The 17,908-nt window shown below is 31.6% G+C and overlaps 1 long non-coding RNA gene and 2 other non-coding genes across 3 annotated transcripts; 1 reads left to right on the top strand and 2 right to left on the bottom strand.

Moving 5' to 3' along the window:
- Window positions 1-4,724: 4,724 nt before the first annotated feature.
- TRNAN-GUU (transfer RNA asparagine (anticodon GUU)) lies at window positions 4,725-4,797 on the bottom strand. Its single transcript has one exon. It is a non-coding gene; the product is annotated as a tRNA-Asn (tRNA).
- A 74-nt stretch (window positions 4,798-4,871) lies between these two features.
- TRNAN-GUU (transfer RNA asparagine (anticodon GUU)) lies at window positions 4,872-4,944 on the bottom strand. The gene has a single exon. It is a non-coding gene; the product is annotated as a tRNA-Asn (tRNA).
- A 1,630-nt stretch (window positions 4,945-6,574) lies between these two features.
- Window positions 6,575-8,087, top strand: LOC149900016 (uncharacterized). Its single transcript, XR_016457805.1, has 2 exons — window positions 6,575-7,149; window positions 7,276-8,087. It is a non-coding gene; the product is annotated as an uncharacterized LOC149900016 (long non-coding RNA).
- Window positions 8,088-17,908: the final 9,821 nt, after the last annotated feature.

The raw sequence follows: 17,908 nt of genomic DNA on the forward strand, positions 1-17,908 counted from the left end.
TAGCATGATTTAATGAAAATTTGTTCAAATAGACGACTGAATGGATTAAAAGCTTCTTAATTCTAAAGTAAATATTGAGTACCTAGTTCTTTGGTTGCAAGAGTGGTCCTGTGGGTTAGACGTGATCTTCTTCATTTTATATCGAATAGTCAAATTACTCAATATAATTTTTAAATAAAGAAAGGTAAAATAAATTGAAAGATTTTTTATTAGTTAAAAACATACAAACAAAAAATACGATATTTTTAATAATTCACGTGATGGTAAGTGATCAGAGTCACCCAAGTGCAAAACACGCCAGTATAATATAATTATATTAATAATTATGTTTTGTTTATAACACTTGTGGCGTAATAAGCCCCTAGAATAGGCCTACGTTCTTATCAAAGGTTCCTAAATCGCAACTACACATGATATAAAAAACACCACGGAAGCTTTCAAATTTCCGCAAGCGAAAGTCTCGGTATCTACGGAAATATATTTAATACAAAACACACATAGTCTTCGCAGCTCAGCTCCGCAAATATTCTGTTCAAATCAACCGGGAAACAGCCCGGAGCATGTTGTTTAGCCATTATTTTCCCTTTCAATCTAAAAGTTGACTCTTTTCTGATGCCATTCGGCTGGCAAGATCGTATTTACATAAACTTGGTGGCTTAAATTTGTTTTTAATGGAAAATATGATGTTTGTATTTATTTTGGGGTATGTTTTATGGATGATATGATGAACCCTAGCCTGAAGGTCTGCAGTGGGAACAAATACGGACTCATGATGTTGATTTGTCTATACCAATATAATAAAGAAGAAGAGTTTTTTTGTTTTGCTTGAATACGCTAATCTCAGGAATCACGGGTCCGATTTGGAAAATTATTTCACTGTTTTAGATAGTCCATTTATGGAGGAAGGCTATAGAGTATCTAGACTATCACGCTAAGACCAATAGAAGCGGAGTAATGCGGGTAAAACCTCAGGCACAGGTAGTACATAAAATCACATTGTTCAATTTACTAGTCCCTTCTATTTATTGATATTCCTATTTATTTGCCGATACTTCATAATAAAAAAAGAGGTAAAAGCACAATAAATAGGAATACAACGAATTAATCTTTTACACGTGTGTTATGGCCCGTGGGAGGTTTAAAAAAAAGGTAAAAAAGAAAATAAGAATCATAATGGTGGACGAATTTATTGTATAAATAACTTAATAAGCACGTTGTGAAAGAGCTGGTCTATAAATAATATATAAAGAGTTATCGCTATACAAACCGCATCAAAATCGGTTTAGTAGCCTATTTTTTATTTAGTAGCTTCATATTCAGCTAAAAGAGAATATTATACACACACTAACACCTTTTTGTTTGTATGTTTGTTTCTCAGATACGTCTGCCCCCCTAGTCAAGTGGCTTTCTGTTAGCGTAGCGTTCAATAGAATAGACTACGAATGTATGAGATTGACGTAGGCTGTAGATAAACGTATCTACAGCCTACGTCAATCTCATACATTCGTAGTCTATTCTATTGAACGCTACGCTAACAGAAAGCCACTTGACTAGGGGGGCAGATCTAGCATACAATATCATAAAGAAATATAACTGTTTGAGGTTCTCAAATTTAACATAGGTACGTGTAAAATGCCTAATTAGTTCACTGTGTAAAAATACTTTATGTCTAAATCTTTTAGTTATCCAGTATGTTTTCCGAAAAGATTATAATATAAAAACGGGCAAAGTCAGAAGTCACGCTAAATTAGTAATAGCCCAACAATCCTAAACCTAGAACAAAGAAAGGCATTATCCATTTCTTCTTGTATTTCTGTATTTTATCTCTTGAGTAACAAATCGTAAAAATAGTGCGATAAAAGTTTATTACAGAGTAGTGAAATCACAAGCGATATTAAAAATAAACTAGCAGAATAACTCTTATAAATTGAGTGAATACAAACCCTAAGTAACAATTACTCTGTGCATTGAGTGGTTATATCTTTAAACAAAAGAGATCTTTATCGCTAATGCGATAAGAGCTAGAATCGCGTAGCATAAAGTAAATGTAACGTAAGACATGCGATGTGTAGATAAAAGTAAATTAATTGTAGATACTAATTGAGTTAATTAATACACTTTACGAGTTCTAGTCCTAACTATTATAATGAGAATTTGTGTCACTGTGTTTTTACTTCTTTGCCCATACACACAAAAATACAAAATTCGTATAGCATTATCTATTTATATATTCATAATCTAATGCAAAAAGGAAACAATAATGTGTAGGAAAAAAAGACAAGGTGTAATTTTTCACATTATAACGTCTCTACTTAAGGGGCTTACAAGAGCTAAACGAGGCAAAACTCGAGTTTTATAATGCTTTAAAGTATATGATTAACTGTAGTAAAAAATCTCAGAAAAATATATGATATTCTTCAGGATATATACTAGTAAGATATCGTGCTGAAAACACAATACAACTTATTTCACTCGATAGAAAAAAATCACAAAGATACCTCTAAAAAAATCTTTTGATGCTTAAAAACCATACTAAACTACATGCAATCATTCTTTTTACGGCAAATAATTCTACAAGCAACATACTAAAATAATGTCGTTTTATTTTTTTAGTCCAATCAATAGATTTCGAGTAAATCGCAAATTCTTATTCCCAAACCAAAAACGTACGCATGTGTGCGTGAACGCCTGTGTACCGACACTACCGGCCGAGGCCTGTTACTAGACGGACGTGTCGCTTGTTTCCCTGATTTTTTCCCGCCAGAATTGTTTGTTTTTGTTGTTAAATTATTTTTAGAATCCATTTTCCTTACTATAAAACTGATTATTTGTAATTTTGTAATTTTTTGTTAATATTAATTAGTATGGGAAATAAAACAAAACCCGTCAAGAGGACTAAAAACGTTCATATAAATCAAACGCAAATCTGAACGATATGGTAGTAAAAGGTAAGAGCCACAGAGCAAGTAATATAGGTAAGAGCATTTTAGTGATATTATGTTTAGTGATATTTATATATTACAGAGGCGGCTCGTGACAAAATTGTATGGGTGTTTACTTGAAATAAAACAACGAAAATACAATAGCGTTAGCAGGATAATTTTATTACAAAAAAAAAATGAGCACCACATTATAAATGTCTATTTAAATTAAACACTAAAAATTAAAAAGTATTATAAAACTAATTCATTGTGTGTATATTACTCAGATCTTAGAGCGCGTTTCCACTATATCGTTCAGGCCTTTACAAAAATGTTTCGATATCCTAACATTACTATTTAATTTTATACTTATTCCTAGCAACACTCTGATTGTTGTTTTCAATAAAAACAAGTTTTTATTTGAAAGAAAATGGTTTTGACTTTATAAATTAAAATATGTATATCATTACATTTCACGTCCTTGAGCAAACGACAAGGCGACTACCGTGAAACAATAAAATATCGTGTCCATAATAATTTGTTTCGTTATTAATATTTGACCATAATAATTACGAAACAAAACAAATAAATAAATCGTCACTTGATAGTGGAAAGTGGAAACACGCACAAAACCAAAATAAACCAGTTTACGCTGTCCGCAGGTGCCACGGCCCACGTGCAGTCTTTCGTCAGTCGCTTGGTAGTTTGGTACCGTTAGAACATAAAGCACATATTTTATTCAAAAGTTATAATTATTACGTAGTTTAATTGTTAAATTTTGTATTTGTTGATTGTTGTTATTATTTGTTATTATTGTTATAATATTTGTTGAAGTGTTTAATTTGTGTGTAAGTGTTGTAACTTTATATTGTTAATTGTTAATGTAAAAGTTATGCGTATGTTAAATGTGCAAATATTAAAATAAAGTCTCATCTTTTTCAGAGGAGAAACACATATAGTTTAATTTAAAATCCCATATTTATATATGTATGTATAACTAGATTTCCGCCCGCGGCTTCGACCGCGTTTGCAAAGGAAAACCCGCATAGTTCCCGTTCCCGTGGGATTTCCGGGATAAAAACTATCCTATGTGTTAATCCAAGTTACCCTCTATATGTGTGCTAAATTTCATTGTAATCGGTTCAGTAGTTTTTACGTGAAAGAGTAACAAACATCCATACATCCATACATCCATACAAACTTTCGCATTTATAATATTAGTAGGATAAAAACTAAAAATAAAATGTTGTTTTTTTTATTTGCTGACCATACACTACTACAAACGCAAAAATTTCTCCAAACTAATTTACCTGTACCATACTTACTGATCATGAATGTGAAGTTATTGATTCAAGTCCAAATTCATCTAAGCAAGTACTAGAAGAAGCATATAATAGTACACAGGTAATTTTCAAAGTATATAGGTAATACGATTAAAATATGTTTTTTTTTTTCGATCGCATATTTCAAATAATAAAAAAAAATATAAGTATCATTGATTTAGTTTTACTTAATCACCCATATCCTTATTATCCAAGTAATACAACAAATCAAAAATAAACAAATTGTCTCCTCTAGTTGTTTCTTAGGTTGTATAGCTTATTTTCACGTCGCGGTCGCTGTGGCGCCATCTAGTACAATACTCCGGCGTGATCTCCATCAGCCGTCGTCGATTGTGTTAATGTGTGCGCGAGTCACTCAATTTCAGCTAGCTCTTGTAATCCTCTTAATTAAGTTATTTATAATAGGTTCAACTAATTAGTAATCTGTGCTTGATTTAACAAACTACTAAAAAAGAAACATCGCCCCTAGTTGGATTCGAACCAACAACCTTTCGGTTAACAGCCGAACGCGCTAACCATTGCGCCATAGAGGCTGTGAGCCAAATCTGTATATTTTAGAACACTAAATTAATAAAAAAATCTCAAAAACAGTAAAATTAACATGTAACGCCCCTAGTTGGATTCGAACCAACAACCTTTCGGTTAACAGCTGAACGCGCTAACCATTGCGCCATAGAGGCTGTGAGCCAAATCTGTTTATTCTAGAACATTCGATTTAGATGTATCTTAAAAAACCTTTAAAATTCGCCTCTATTTCCTTCTCTCCTTAAACTCACTCACTAATAAGCCACATAATAATTAAATGAGAAAAAGCAATACCCAAAGCTGATTTTTCTTAGAAAATTAAAAGTTTCAGCCGTTTTTGTAATAAAACAGATCATAATGTTAATGGAGCGCAAAATTATTCGCTTATTTATTATTAAAAATCTTATAGTAGCTAATAAAAAATATTTCGAGGCGAAATAGTTCCAATAGTACGAGAAATACGTTCTATTTTACAGTAAATCAATATTTATAAACAAAAACTGTTATAAAAGTGCTACTTGAAATAATTATTGTTTTTATTATGTATTATAAAAACAGTTAAAACAGCAGCTTACTCGAAAGAATTTTTATATTTTCACAGGTCAAAAAACAAAAACTTCATTAATTTACATTTTTGGAATAGTTTTACGTTTGTACAATAACTATAAAATAAGGTTGTTTATACAAAAAGTTGAAAATTTTATTTAATCAAACAGTTATTTCAGTTTCTGCAAGAGTACAACAATTTCATGCAATATTAGAAATTCTATATGAAATGGACAGAATGCTGACTTACTAAAAAGATTTTAGGCGGCTTATACACGAAGCAAGTTTTCACTGAAACTTTGATATTAATAAAATTATTAAAGTCATTTACAAACTTATTCAATTGCTAGCTGTTCCCTTCTGATTAGCAGAAATTATTAATATTTTGTGTAAAAGTAATAATATCTCCGGACATAAATTCTATTGAATAATATATCTTATTACCTATTCAATTATACAGTTTATTGTGTACTGTTCTATCTTACTAATAAATCAAACATTTTGAACGTCGCGTTCCAAACGTCCATGAATAGCCGCTCCTTGTCAAAATCTCCGCGATCTATTACGATAGATCGCGGCTTGCGCTATCATTTTACTATGAACAGCATAGGTCCACAGGAGAGCGCCGAGCAACATGTCCTCTCTCTGGAAAGGCTCGCTGCCGACTGATTTGAATCGGGTCGCGCGCAGTGTTTTATAGTACTTTAAAAAAAATTGTAGAAAAATAATAGAAGTACCTTAGTTGATTTTTAAATTTTATCTTATAAGTAAGACATTCTTTTATTGCAATATGTATAAATTATATTCAATTAAGTCAAAGATCTTGGTGAAAATAATCATTTTGTCGACTATAATTTCTAAAAAAATTCACATTGTTCAGATTTTAATTTCGTAAGTTAGGAGTCGAAAATAAAAAAATCTTTTAACTAACTATTTTAATAAGGATTTTTGCAGTTAGTTAAAAAAAATTGTGTGTTAGATCTGTCAGCAATTTCAGATATTTTTAGCTTCGAAATTGACACTAAAAGTGAAATCAAGTAATCATCGGCTCAGTTATCTTGATGGTATTCACAAATATTGTATTAATTGAAAAAAACTCTTCACTAACTACATAGACAATAAAATTTCCTAAAATTATTAGTAATTCATATGTTTGTAAGATAAGTGGTTGATGGACAATCTGGTTTGAAAAATCACATATTTGAGCCAAACAGCGCACGGACCGCGTACACGGCCTTAAGGTGATGAATTAATTTTTCTAACATTTACGGCCCTTTTTAAACCTTCGTAATTTTTATATTATTAAAGTTGTCGTGATGAAAATTCTTGACAAGAAAGTTCAATAGTAACACAATACGTCTACCGTTTTAGAAACATGATTCCATGATATTTTCTCGATAGAAAAAAAATACAAAGTTCTCATTGTTATTTTTTTTTAATCTCTGGCATCTTCAAAATAACAAACGTAAAGTGACGACTTTTTGGATATTAACTATAAAATATACAACCGATACGTCTACCGATTTAGAATTTTGAAATATGCGATGGTTTTGAAATAAACAAGAAATACTTGAAATTAGCGCGCGACCAGCCAATATAGCGAGAGCCGCCCTGTACCTTCCTACCCCGATCGCTGCACGAGTCATTCCCGCTACGGCCGTCACACGGGGAACTTGTGTCGCTTGCGCAATCGTAAAAAAGGGTGACAACACGATAAGACAAAATGAGACAAATGGGGACAATAAAGAAAATAAGAAGAAGAAACATTAAGGTTGGAGGAAAAAGAATGCTTACAATTGGAACAAATTAATGAAGTAAGTTGGTTTTATTTTAAATTTAATGATAATTGTATTATAGACGATGTTTGATATGTACCCCTGTTTTAAGTACATAACGAATGTGTAAGATTTTTTCATTTATAGCATAAATAATCTTTTCAGAAATCCGGAATCCAGAAGGAAAATAAACCCACTGATTGTTCACAATGTGAACCCACTCCTTCGTAAGTACCTTTATTCAGTCAAAAATGTATGTTATCAACGCTCTACTGGTTTTATCGCATGATTCCATTTTTATCAAAAAGCAACAAAGTGCAAAGAAATAAAAAATCATGGTGAACTTAGTGGAAGTATGGTGGACGTAATATGGAATTATGGAACAGGAGCTCGTTGGAGTAGTATTATATTTTAAAAAAATACGAAAAAATTTCAAGAATTTCTTAGTAGGTGGTAGATAAGTATGTTGTATAAAGAATTTGATGTTGATATTTATTTCATTTATACTTACTACACCTGTGCGGGAAATTGCTTAGTACTAAAACCGGTTTATATTCATATTTACATAGTAATGTGAGTTTTCATTTCGAAAAATTTTGTGTAAGTATATTAAATTGAGTTCCTGGGTGATCTGGAAACACAATTGGGCCCGGAGGATGGCGCTGCAGTCACTCCTCCTAATCACATGAACCGATTTGGATGAATATTTGTGTGCACATTTCATTGTTGTGGGATGATTGGTTGATTCGTTTTCACATTAGCTAATATTATGTATTTTTGTTGTTAGAAAGTAAACTTAATTTAATGTTTATAATACATTATTATTGGTATAAATAAGCCAGTGTTCGTCTCACATTGCTGTACCTGCCTACCTATCCTACCAGGGCCTAACTTTGTTCTGGCTATTTTATTTTGATTATTTGTAATGAATAATTACAATTATAATAGAGTGCAAAAAATAAATACATGCGTCAATATATTTTGTGTTTTTTTTAAACAATTTTTTTATTTAAAAAAATATCATTCCGACCGCGGCTTTGCCCGCGTGGAATTAGGTTATATCGTGAATCCTGTTTTATCCCACAGAAGTGTTCAGTTCGGATAAAAAGTATCCTATGTGTAAATCCAGGCAATTAGCTATATTTTATCAAAATTGGTAATGTATAATAGTCTTGACGTGATTAAGTAACAACTAACAAAAAAATATACAAATTAACATCCAAAGTTTCGCATCAGTTTTACTGTATTAGCGATATCTTCCACTCTTGACTTTGACTGAGAAGAATTAGGGTTTATAACTTCTTTCAGAAATAGTACCTTTCATTTCTGGGCATGATGTAATATCTACGTCAGCATCAAATTCTATCTAAATCAATTCAGTAGTCCGCGTAATTAGGTACCATTTCATTTTTTCAGAGTAACAATATTTTTTGTTACTTATTTTAAAGATTATTTATAACCTGTATTATTTTGTAATAAAGTAAACATTACGAAATAATAATAATTAATAATTATTAATAATGTCTAAGTAGTTGTTAAAAAAAAGATAATTTTGTGTACCAATAAATCAACAATTAAATATATGTATAACAATATTATAACTGTATGACGACTCCATACATGTTTGTCCCGAGTCGGCCAGCGGCAGCGCGGCGAGTTTGCAAGAATGACTTCGCGCACACCCGCGTTCGCGATAGCGAGCTATTAGACTCCGCCCGCCAAGCAGTGGATTTTTTTTTGTATATCGTCTTAAGGAAAATTCACAAAATATTTGTATGATATTTTGTAGTGACGGCTATTTTTCGGTCTGATGTTTGAACATGAGGCTTTGGTATAAAAGTAGTAATTTGAATGTTTTATTCTGTTCAATTCTTATGTTGAAGACATGTGACAACCAACTAGCACTTGAGCAGAGTGATGTACCTATTCTTTTCTTATGGGACACCAGTAAACAATAGTTATCTGTTGATGATGATGTTGAATCTGTATTAAGTTGCCGCACACACAATTTACTAGTATTCCTGAAACAGTAAGTACTTTAAAATTGCTTTATTCATGATTTAAAAAAAAACACGATTGTAACATTGTATTTGATAGATTTGTGGAATGTGCTATTTAAAGGAGGAACCTTTTTTGCTGACGTTACCAAATGACAAAGGTTCAATATGCAACGTATTTTACGTGTAATAAAGTTCATTTTTGAAAAAATACGGAAGAGAGAAGAATAATGCGTGTAAAAAATGTTTACAAAGGTCTCGTATATAATAATTATTTCCGTAGCTTTGTCAATATTGAATTACCAATTAAGTGAGAAATTTAATAAAATTGTGAAAGGAAGAAACAGAGGTTATGCAAATTATAAAGGATGCCTATATTTTTTATTTTCCAAGAATAAAAATTGTGTTAAAATTATTTATATTTTTTTATCAAATTGAAGTTATTATTTTAAGGGAATAAAAAAATTGAACTGAAACCACTGAACGGATTTTGAGGATACTTGGCATACTTGGCGTAGCTTATGTACCACAACAACAAATGGATCAATCTATAGAAATACTTTCTTTTGCGGGCCCGACCGTGGCTGAAACCGCGCGGCACAGCTAGGTATCCTGTTTATTTTTAACCTACAACAATAAAAATCTCTATTAACAGAGTCGAAATCGCAGAAATTATTTACAAAAATAACAGAACATTTATGTTTCAACTTTGACATATTTTGTTTGGAGTAAAATTCACTCCTTAAATAATACATGTAAAGTGTAAACGACTCTTAGTTATTCCTGAAACAGGATTTAGTTGTTAAATATTCAAGCAAATAACTCAACCGAAATAGTTTGCTTGTTTTTATGTTGCAGTATTTGTGTTTAAATATTAAAATTTTATTTGGTTTTGTGGACATGGAATAGAATAATAAGAGCGTATCGTGGATAAATGTGGTTTTATGAACATTGTTTTTTTAGTGTTGGTGTATTCTTGTACAACATGCATTATGCATAAATAATACAACTGTATTTAGTATTAAATTGTTATTATCAGTTGTCTTGTTTTTATAGTAGAACCTTGGCTCAATCTTGAATTCAATTTGGTCAAGTGCGGGTTGGTGGATGTCACATGTCGTCGAACTTTTGATGCTTCGACATGTCGGTTTCTTCACGATGTTTTCCATCACTGTTCGAGCGATGGCAATGTTATAACCTGCGCAGATAAATTGAAAAATTTATTTATATCCTACACGCTCGCCCGGTCTCGAACCTTGGACCCCCAATGTAATATGAATTATGATGTAAATACAGCTCGTAAGTTTATTTCATACGAGATTTATCGTAAAGGAACAATTTTGCTTAATACACCACAAACATAATATGGAATAAGGTAATTTCCTATATCCAAGATTAAAGTAAGCGGTAGCACGTGTAAGGTATAATATTATGGTCTCCCATTAGTGAAACAATTATCAAAATCGGATTAGTAATTCAGGAGATTGCAAAAGCTATTTAACTTTTGTAATCTTTAAGATATAAGCGAAAATTGTATCAACTCCTATACTGTTACTTAAAATATAATATGAATAAAATACAAGGAGAATATTATAGTATATTACTTAACCAGTCACTCAGCCAGGGATAACGTAGTTACCTACCTATCCAACGATGAAATTATTAAAATCGGTCAAGTAGTTCCTGAGATTAGCGCATTCAAACAAACAAACTATTCAGCTCGTTGAGACATTAGTTAGATTATAGATATTAGTATGTAATAAATAATGTAAAATTTTAAAATAATGGTCATGTATTAACATCAATTTATTTATTACCTCTACATTTAAGTTCCTAATAAAATTTATATTATTATATCCGCAATACATATGTTATTTATCTTATTTCTAAAGAGCCAAGACCGGAACTCATCTCCTAAACAAACAAATCGCTTAATAAATACAATAAAATAACAAACATTGTCCATATTTGTCCTTTTTATAGCACATTTTATAGCCCAAGGGACGTAATAAGGAAAAGCATCAACTCATTGCTTAAACAAGCATTTATTCTTGAGTTGTTTCTCTATAAATTAAAAGTGTAATCTACAATCTTAGTCTACAATGTAATTTTGCCCACATTTGTTTTACAAGGTATTTATTTACTAGCTGCGCTTCACGGTTTCACCCGCGTGGCTCCGCTCCTGTTGGTCATAGCGTGATGATATAATATAGCCTTATAGTCTTCCTCAATAAATGGGCTATCTAACACTGAAAGAATTTTTCAAATCGGACCGGTAGTTCCTGAGATAAGCTTGTTCAAACAAACTCTTCAGCTTTATAATATTATATATAACTAGCGGTCCGCCCCGGCTTCGCCCGTGGTACATATGAAAAATAGATGTTGGCCGATTCTCAGACTTACCCGATATGCACAGAAAATTTCATCAGAATCGGTCCACCCGTTTCGGAGGAGTATGCAGACTAACATTGTGACACGAGAATTTTATATATAAGACTAGCGGTCCGCCCCGGCTTCGCCCGTGGTACATATGAAAAATAGATGTTGGCCGATTCTCAGACTTACCCGATATGCACAGAAAATTTCATGAGAATCGGTCCACCCGTTTCGGAGGAGTATGCAGACTAACATTGTGACACGAGAATTTTATATATAAGATATAGTTGTATAGAGGATTTAAATTACAAAAGGCGACCTTATCGCTTATAAGCGTTTTCTTCCAGGCCACCTAAGGTAAAGGATAAATATAATACAAATAATTATTGTAACGCGGGTGGCTTAAAATGTAAAAGATTTACAAAGACTTTCGAAGATAAATTCAGAGAAAACAGTAATTATTCTACACGCGCCATATTTGTAAATTATAAATGGAAGTTTTATATTCCTATCTCATATTTTATAAGATCTTAATTGAGAAAAGAAATAATTATGCCTACACGTGTTCCATCGTAAACATTTAAAAATAAATTAGACGAAAATTATAAGGGCTTGATAGGTACAGACAATTATTTTGTGGAGTACAAGCAACTCATTATAAAAAAAATCTTTCTAGAATTTTAAAAACATGTTAATCTATTAAAATAAATTATAGTATCTTCATGTGTTAACACTTAAAAATTAACAATTATATCTGCGCAAAGAATAATAAAATAATTCATAAATATAAACGATAAAAATAATAACGATTTTCTTCAAAGACAATTATCACGGGAACATCTCATCCATCACTTATTATTTAGCAGATAATTGGAACTTTCTAGACTTTTAAGACTCGTTGCCTTAGAAAAAAAGAACGTATTTTCTTATTAAAACACTATCTTAATTTCTTGCTTAACTAGCTACTCCTCGCGGTTTTACCCGCATTGTTTTTCTCCTGTTGGTCTTAGCGTGATGATATAATCCTACATTTTTCGATACATCTATATAACACTGAAATATTCAAATCGGACTCATATTTCCTAACATATTAATAAACAAAGAAACTCTGTACGAATGTGTTGTTTTTTCAATAAATCATAAATAGAAGGCCTTTCAGCAGTGAAAATCGAAACTACAATTTGGCGGCAAAAGCAAACTGCAGCGGGTCGTAAAATTATTATAATATTCGGTTGAACCAAACTTCTGAACGTTTAACTATTACAAAAGTTATACGAGGATGTTACAGATCTACTAAAACTTGAGGAAATAACATTGTTTTCTAAACTTTCGCAAACTCACAAGGTCTCGGGGTGTTTGGTTGGACCATTCTTTTGTTATTTTGTAGTCTTATAAGTAGACCTCTGGCGTATCACGTGTGAAATTAAATATGTTAAAACCCTTGTTCTGTTAGAATGCAGTTAGAACTAGTTCTTTTTACAACTATTTCAAATTATTTTTATGAAAGCGACTTTATTTTCTACTATTTATTTAAATGAATGTTACTTAGCCATAATTAGATATAGAATATCACCATGACAACAAATAATATAGGTAATATTAATCTATACTAATATTATAAAGCTGAAGAGTTTGTTTGTTTGTTTGAACGCGCTAATCTCAGAAACTACTGATTCGATTTGAAAAATTCTTTCGGTGTTAGATAGCCCATTTATCGAGGAAGGCTATATAGGCTATAAAATATCATCACGCTACGACTAACAGGAGCGAAGCAATGCGGGTAAAACCGCGGCGCACAGCTGCTGGTATCATAATATAATATTATTATATCAGTATCAAAATTGTGTACCATTCTTCCGATTTATATGATTTATTCTGAGTTTTTTATTTTTAAGCCCAATGTTATTCATTAATATAATATATCAAAACTAAATAAAATGTCTGTTTTCAGAATACAAATAGTATCAAATAGAGAAAGGCCTATAATAACTAGTTGTCGTTTTCGCCAAACACGAAAAGCATGTTTTAATGTTAGCCTGAATTTCAGATTTCATCCAAACCGTTTAGCTGTCGAAACGTGACTGAAATTTAATATTACCCTCACTAGAAAATAAACAATAACAAACCTACAGATATCTCTATTTCTAAAACGTTACAATCATAGAATACTAAAAAGGTTTTGATGAAAATATATAAAAGATTACATAATATACATTTATCATTATCAATTTAAACAAAACAAATTAAGAGGTGTTAATTCTAATCTCTTTCCATGAAAAACTACACATATAATAATTATGTTTTCGTATCCATTTAAGCAAGGTTTTGATACAATAATAATTTTAAAGACCTACTTCAAAAGTAAAGTTATTCTATAAGTAATTCGATACATAACGGATTAGGGCGTTCAAACAAACAAGCAAACAAACTGTTCAGCTCATGTTCAGCTTTATAGTTTATAATATTAGTACAGATTACATAACATTTATTTGCCATGATAATTTGAATAAACATGCTTTTTTTCGTATTTAACAACATATAATATCATTTTGATAAAAAATAATAATAAAGAGTTTAAAGACTACTTCTTTCTAAAAGGTAGTGTGTGTTTCTTTCTAAAATGAAGTACTTCTTTCTAAAATGTAGCTTTTCTATGTACAAATCACAGATAATATACTATTATACCTACTTCCAAACATACGTGTACAAAATTCCGAAAATTATATCCCATATAAAAAGAATGAATAAACGCATAGAATTATCTAATTTACTCCACATCTACTTGATGGCAGGGAAATTTAATAAAGTATCTAATAATTAAAATTGATTGATCGTCCGTCCAAAAGGTGATTGATATCTGACGGGAGGATTTTAGCCCTCCCTCTTTCCCTCTCAAATTTTGCGAGTATACTAACGTTTTAAAACGTTCCATTTTTGAGAATATGTTTAACAGTGAAATAAGTTTCCTTGAATGTTAAAAAATAATTTAAGAAGCTTAGCTTGTGATAATACCTAAAGGTTTATCTAGATAATATGTGAGATAAGAAAAAATTTATTGTACTTCCCATTTCTAAAAAATTATAAGTATTAATCTATATTATCAATTGACGACGCGGTTGGCGCAGTGGTAAAGTAACTGCCTACTGAGCCGACGGTCCCGGGTTCGATCCCCGGTCAGGGCAAATATTTGTGTGATGAACTCAATTATTTGTTCTTGGGTCTGGGTGTTATTATCTATATATGTATTTATTAAATATTATATTTATCGTCGCCTAGTACCCACAACACAAGCCTTAATTGAGCTTACTGTGGGACTAGGTCGATTTGCGTAATAATGTCCTATAATATTTATTTTATTTATCAATTCTAAAAAAATATATTTATAAATGATTATATTTAGGAAATACAAATTCATTAAAACACATTTTATTGAAATAACAAACAGCTAACACTATTTAGAAAAAAAAATCTCGCGCTAATCTCGGGAACTACTGGTCCGATTTGAAAAATTCTTTCGGTGTTAGATAGCTCATTTATCGAGGAAGGCTATATTATATTTAGAGCAGGCTCCAAGGAGATGTTCGTTTGCAAAAATCGCGGACCTAAATCTGACTTCTGATATATATTGTATAGATCCCAGACATCCTATAGACAGATGTTGCCAACCAGTTTTGTGGTCCCCCTGCCCGCACCCCGGTAATTAAATATGGCATACAAAGAAAAAAATAAAAATTTCCAATACATGCCGTGTGGGGTATCAAATGAAAGAGCTTATTGAGTAGATCACGAATATATAGCATACTATATACATTTCTTACACTTTCTCTAAGATTTTTTAGAAAATTTACGAAAATGGTCCATTTTTGAGTTAACTTTAAACCACTATAGATTGAAAACTCATGAATATATTTTTTAAATTATTATTTTAAATAATTAACAATAGTCCATTGTTTATGATTCAATAGTTCGTAGTATAATATAAGTGAGCTATGTGGTGGATTTGATGAAAATAACTATATACTATATGAACTTGAAAATATACTCGCCATCTTTGAATGCTCCCCCCACTCCCCCATGCAACTATTTCACTGTACGAACTATTGAATCGTAAACAATGGACTATTGTTAATTATTTAAAATAGTAATTTAAAAAATATATTCATGAGTTTTCAATCTATAGTGGTTTAAAGTTAACTCAAAAATGGACCATTTTCGTAAATTTTCTAAAAAATCTTAGAGAAAGTGTAAGAAATGTATATAGTATGCTATATATTCGTGATCTACTCAATAAGCTCTTTCATTTGATACCCCACACGGCATGTTTTGGAAATTTTTATTTTTTTCTTTGTATGCCATATTTAATTACCGGGGTGCGGGCAGGGGGACCACAAAACTGGTTGGCAACATCTGTCTATAGGATGTCTGGGATCTATACAATATATATCAGAAGTCAGATTTAGGTCCGCGATTTTTGCAAACGAAACTCCACTGAGAGTCCGGTCTAATTATCATCACGCTACGACCAACAGGAGAGGAGCCACGCATGTGAAACCGCGCGGAGCAGCTAGTATTACAATATATTCAGTATTCAGTAGTAACAAAATTATCTATACGATCAAATACATATTTGCCTAAACCTAAACCATCGGACATGTTCACACAATCCATTACGTTCATTTGAGATTAAATGTTTGAAAGCTGATTGGACGCGCTCCTAGCACGAATCTCTGAGAATAATTAACATCAAAGAGCTGCAGTTGTTGTCTATGTGACGTCAGAGGCAGAATTAAGCATTGTGTGTTCTTTACTAAAAAATGTTATAAGGCGTAGACCACAGATAATTAAATATACTAACATATACTTCTGTTCATTCCAGATTAACTACATGATTGAAAGTTGATTGGACGCGCCTAGCATTGGGACGAAACTTTGAGTACAATTAACATCAAAGAGTAGATGTTTTCTGCATGACGTCGTGAGGCAACGGCTCGCACAGAATGAAGCGTTGTGGGTTTTTTTAATAGAAGAAACAATGTGAAGATTTCTTTCGGTTGTTACACGTGGGTATTGATAGCAAAATATTAGTGTGTTGTTTCTAAACTTGCAGCAGCTGAAAAGCGATATATATACAGAATGTTTGTGAAATGAATATTGTTGAATGTTTTTTTTTTTTGCAGACATGATTCACATACTGACTAAGTAGTTTCTTGCCGGCTCTTCTCTTTAGAAACTGTTTTCTGCTTTGTAATTGGTGAAACTATTTTATGGCGATTCAAAAGTGTTTCTAGAATGCTAATTGAATAAATAAATGTTTCAGTTTGACGACTACATCAAACACTAGTTTGTCATTACATCGTGGATGTAGCTGACTATTTTTTATCCCAGTACACTATGAGAAAAACATTTATCTTCATCTAGTTTCAGCATATCCAACCATAATCCCATTTCACATACGACAAGCGATTTTCCGTAATTGTTTGTAATAAATTGGTCCAGTAATACGTCAAGACAAAACCCCAATGTTCAATTTATCTAAGCTAGACTAAATTTCGCAGACTATAAGATTTATCGCTCCATGTTGGCCGGAATTGAAACCCGTCTTGACTCAAGTTCCTATAATTTGGCGAAGATATTTTAATAGTGATTTGAATAATTTAAAGTATTAAATTTCTGAGATTTCTTAGTATTTTGTGAGAACAGTGAAGGAAAACATCGTGAGGAAGCTGACATCTCGAAGAATAAAAAAATCGACGACATGTGACATCTGCCAGCCCGCACGATTTGCTTGGCTTGCTGGCTATGGCCTGAACTCTCCCTGCAGTGGGAAAATAATAAATGGAGCTGATGATGTTCTTGATGCAATCAAAAACAGTGTGCAGACTGCAGTTTTAAACATATATATTTTGCAATAATAATCTAAAGCCAATCAGAGGCTGTGACGCGTAATTTACAGATCGAACGCGATTGGTCAATTAGGACGCAATTCGAAGCGATGATTGGTTGAATTAGCGCGTATAATTTGGAAAGTCTATCTTAGTTTACATAACATTTTAGATGAAGATATTTTAACGAGTGTAGCATTTGTATGAGGACGTGCTGATTGATGATATCATTTCGTAGAATTCTATTCGTTTGGTAATTGCTTCGTATGTTCCAAGAATTAGGTTTGCAAAGTGAAATATTTGTTTATTCATATTTCTTATATGTGAATTGTTACAATAAATAGCGAGCTTTTCAAGAGAATAAGTACGAAATTTTCGATAACGATAAAAATTGATGATAACGAATAATTTTATAAAAGCCATAAGTGTGTATTTGTCATAAAAACTTATACTACGAATACAGAAGTAGGTTTTTTTTTTATTCAAATTTTTTGTCTTCCAAATCTGAAATCGTTGAACGTATTGAGATAGATTGATCTTTCA

Source organism: Colias eurytheme, chromosome 19 (assembly GCF_061535395.1).
Source record: "Colias eurytheme isolate Ceu_HAF_F1 chromosome 19, ilColEury1 Martin Lab GWU primary, whole genome shotgun sequence".
Classification (NCBI taxonomy): Eukaryota; Metazoa; Arthropoda; class Insecta; order Lepidoptera; family Pieridae; genus Colias; species Colias eurytheme.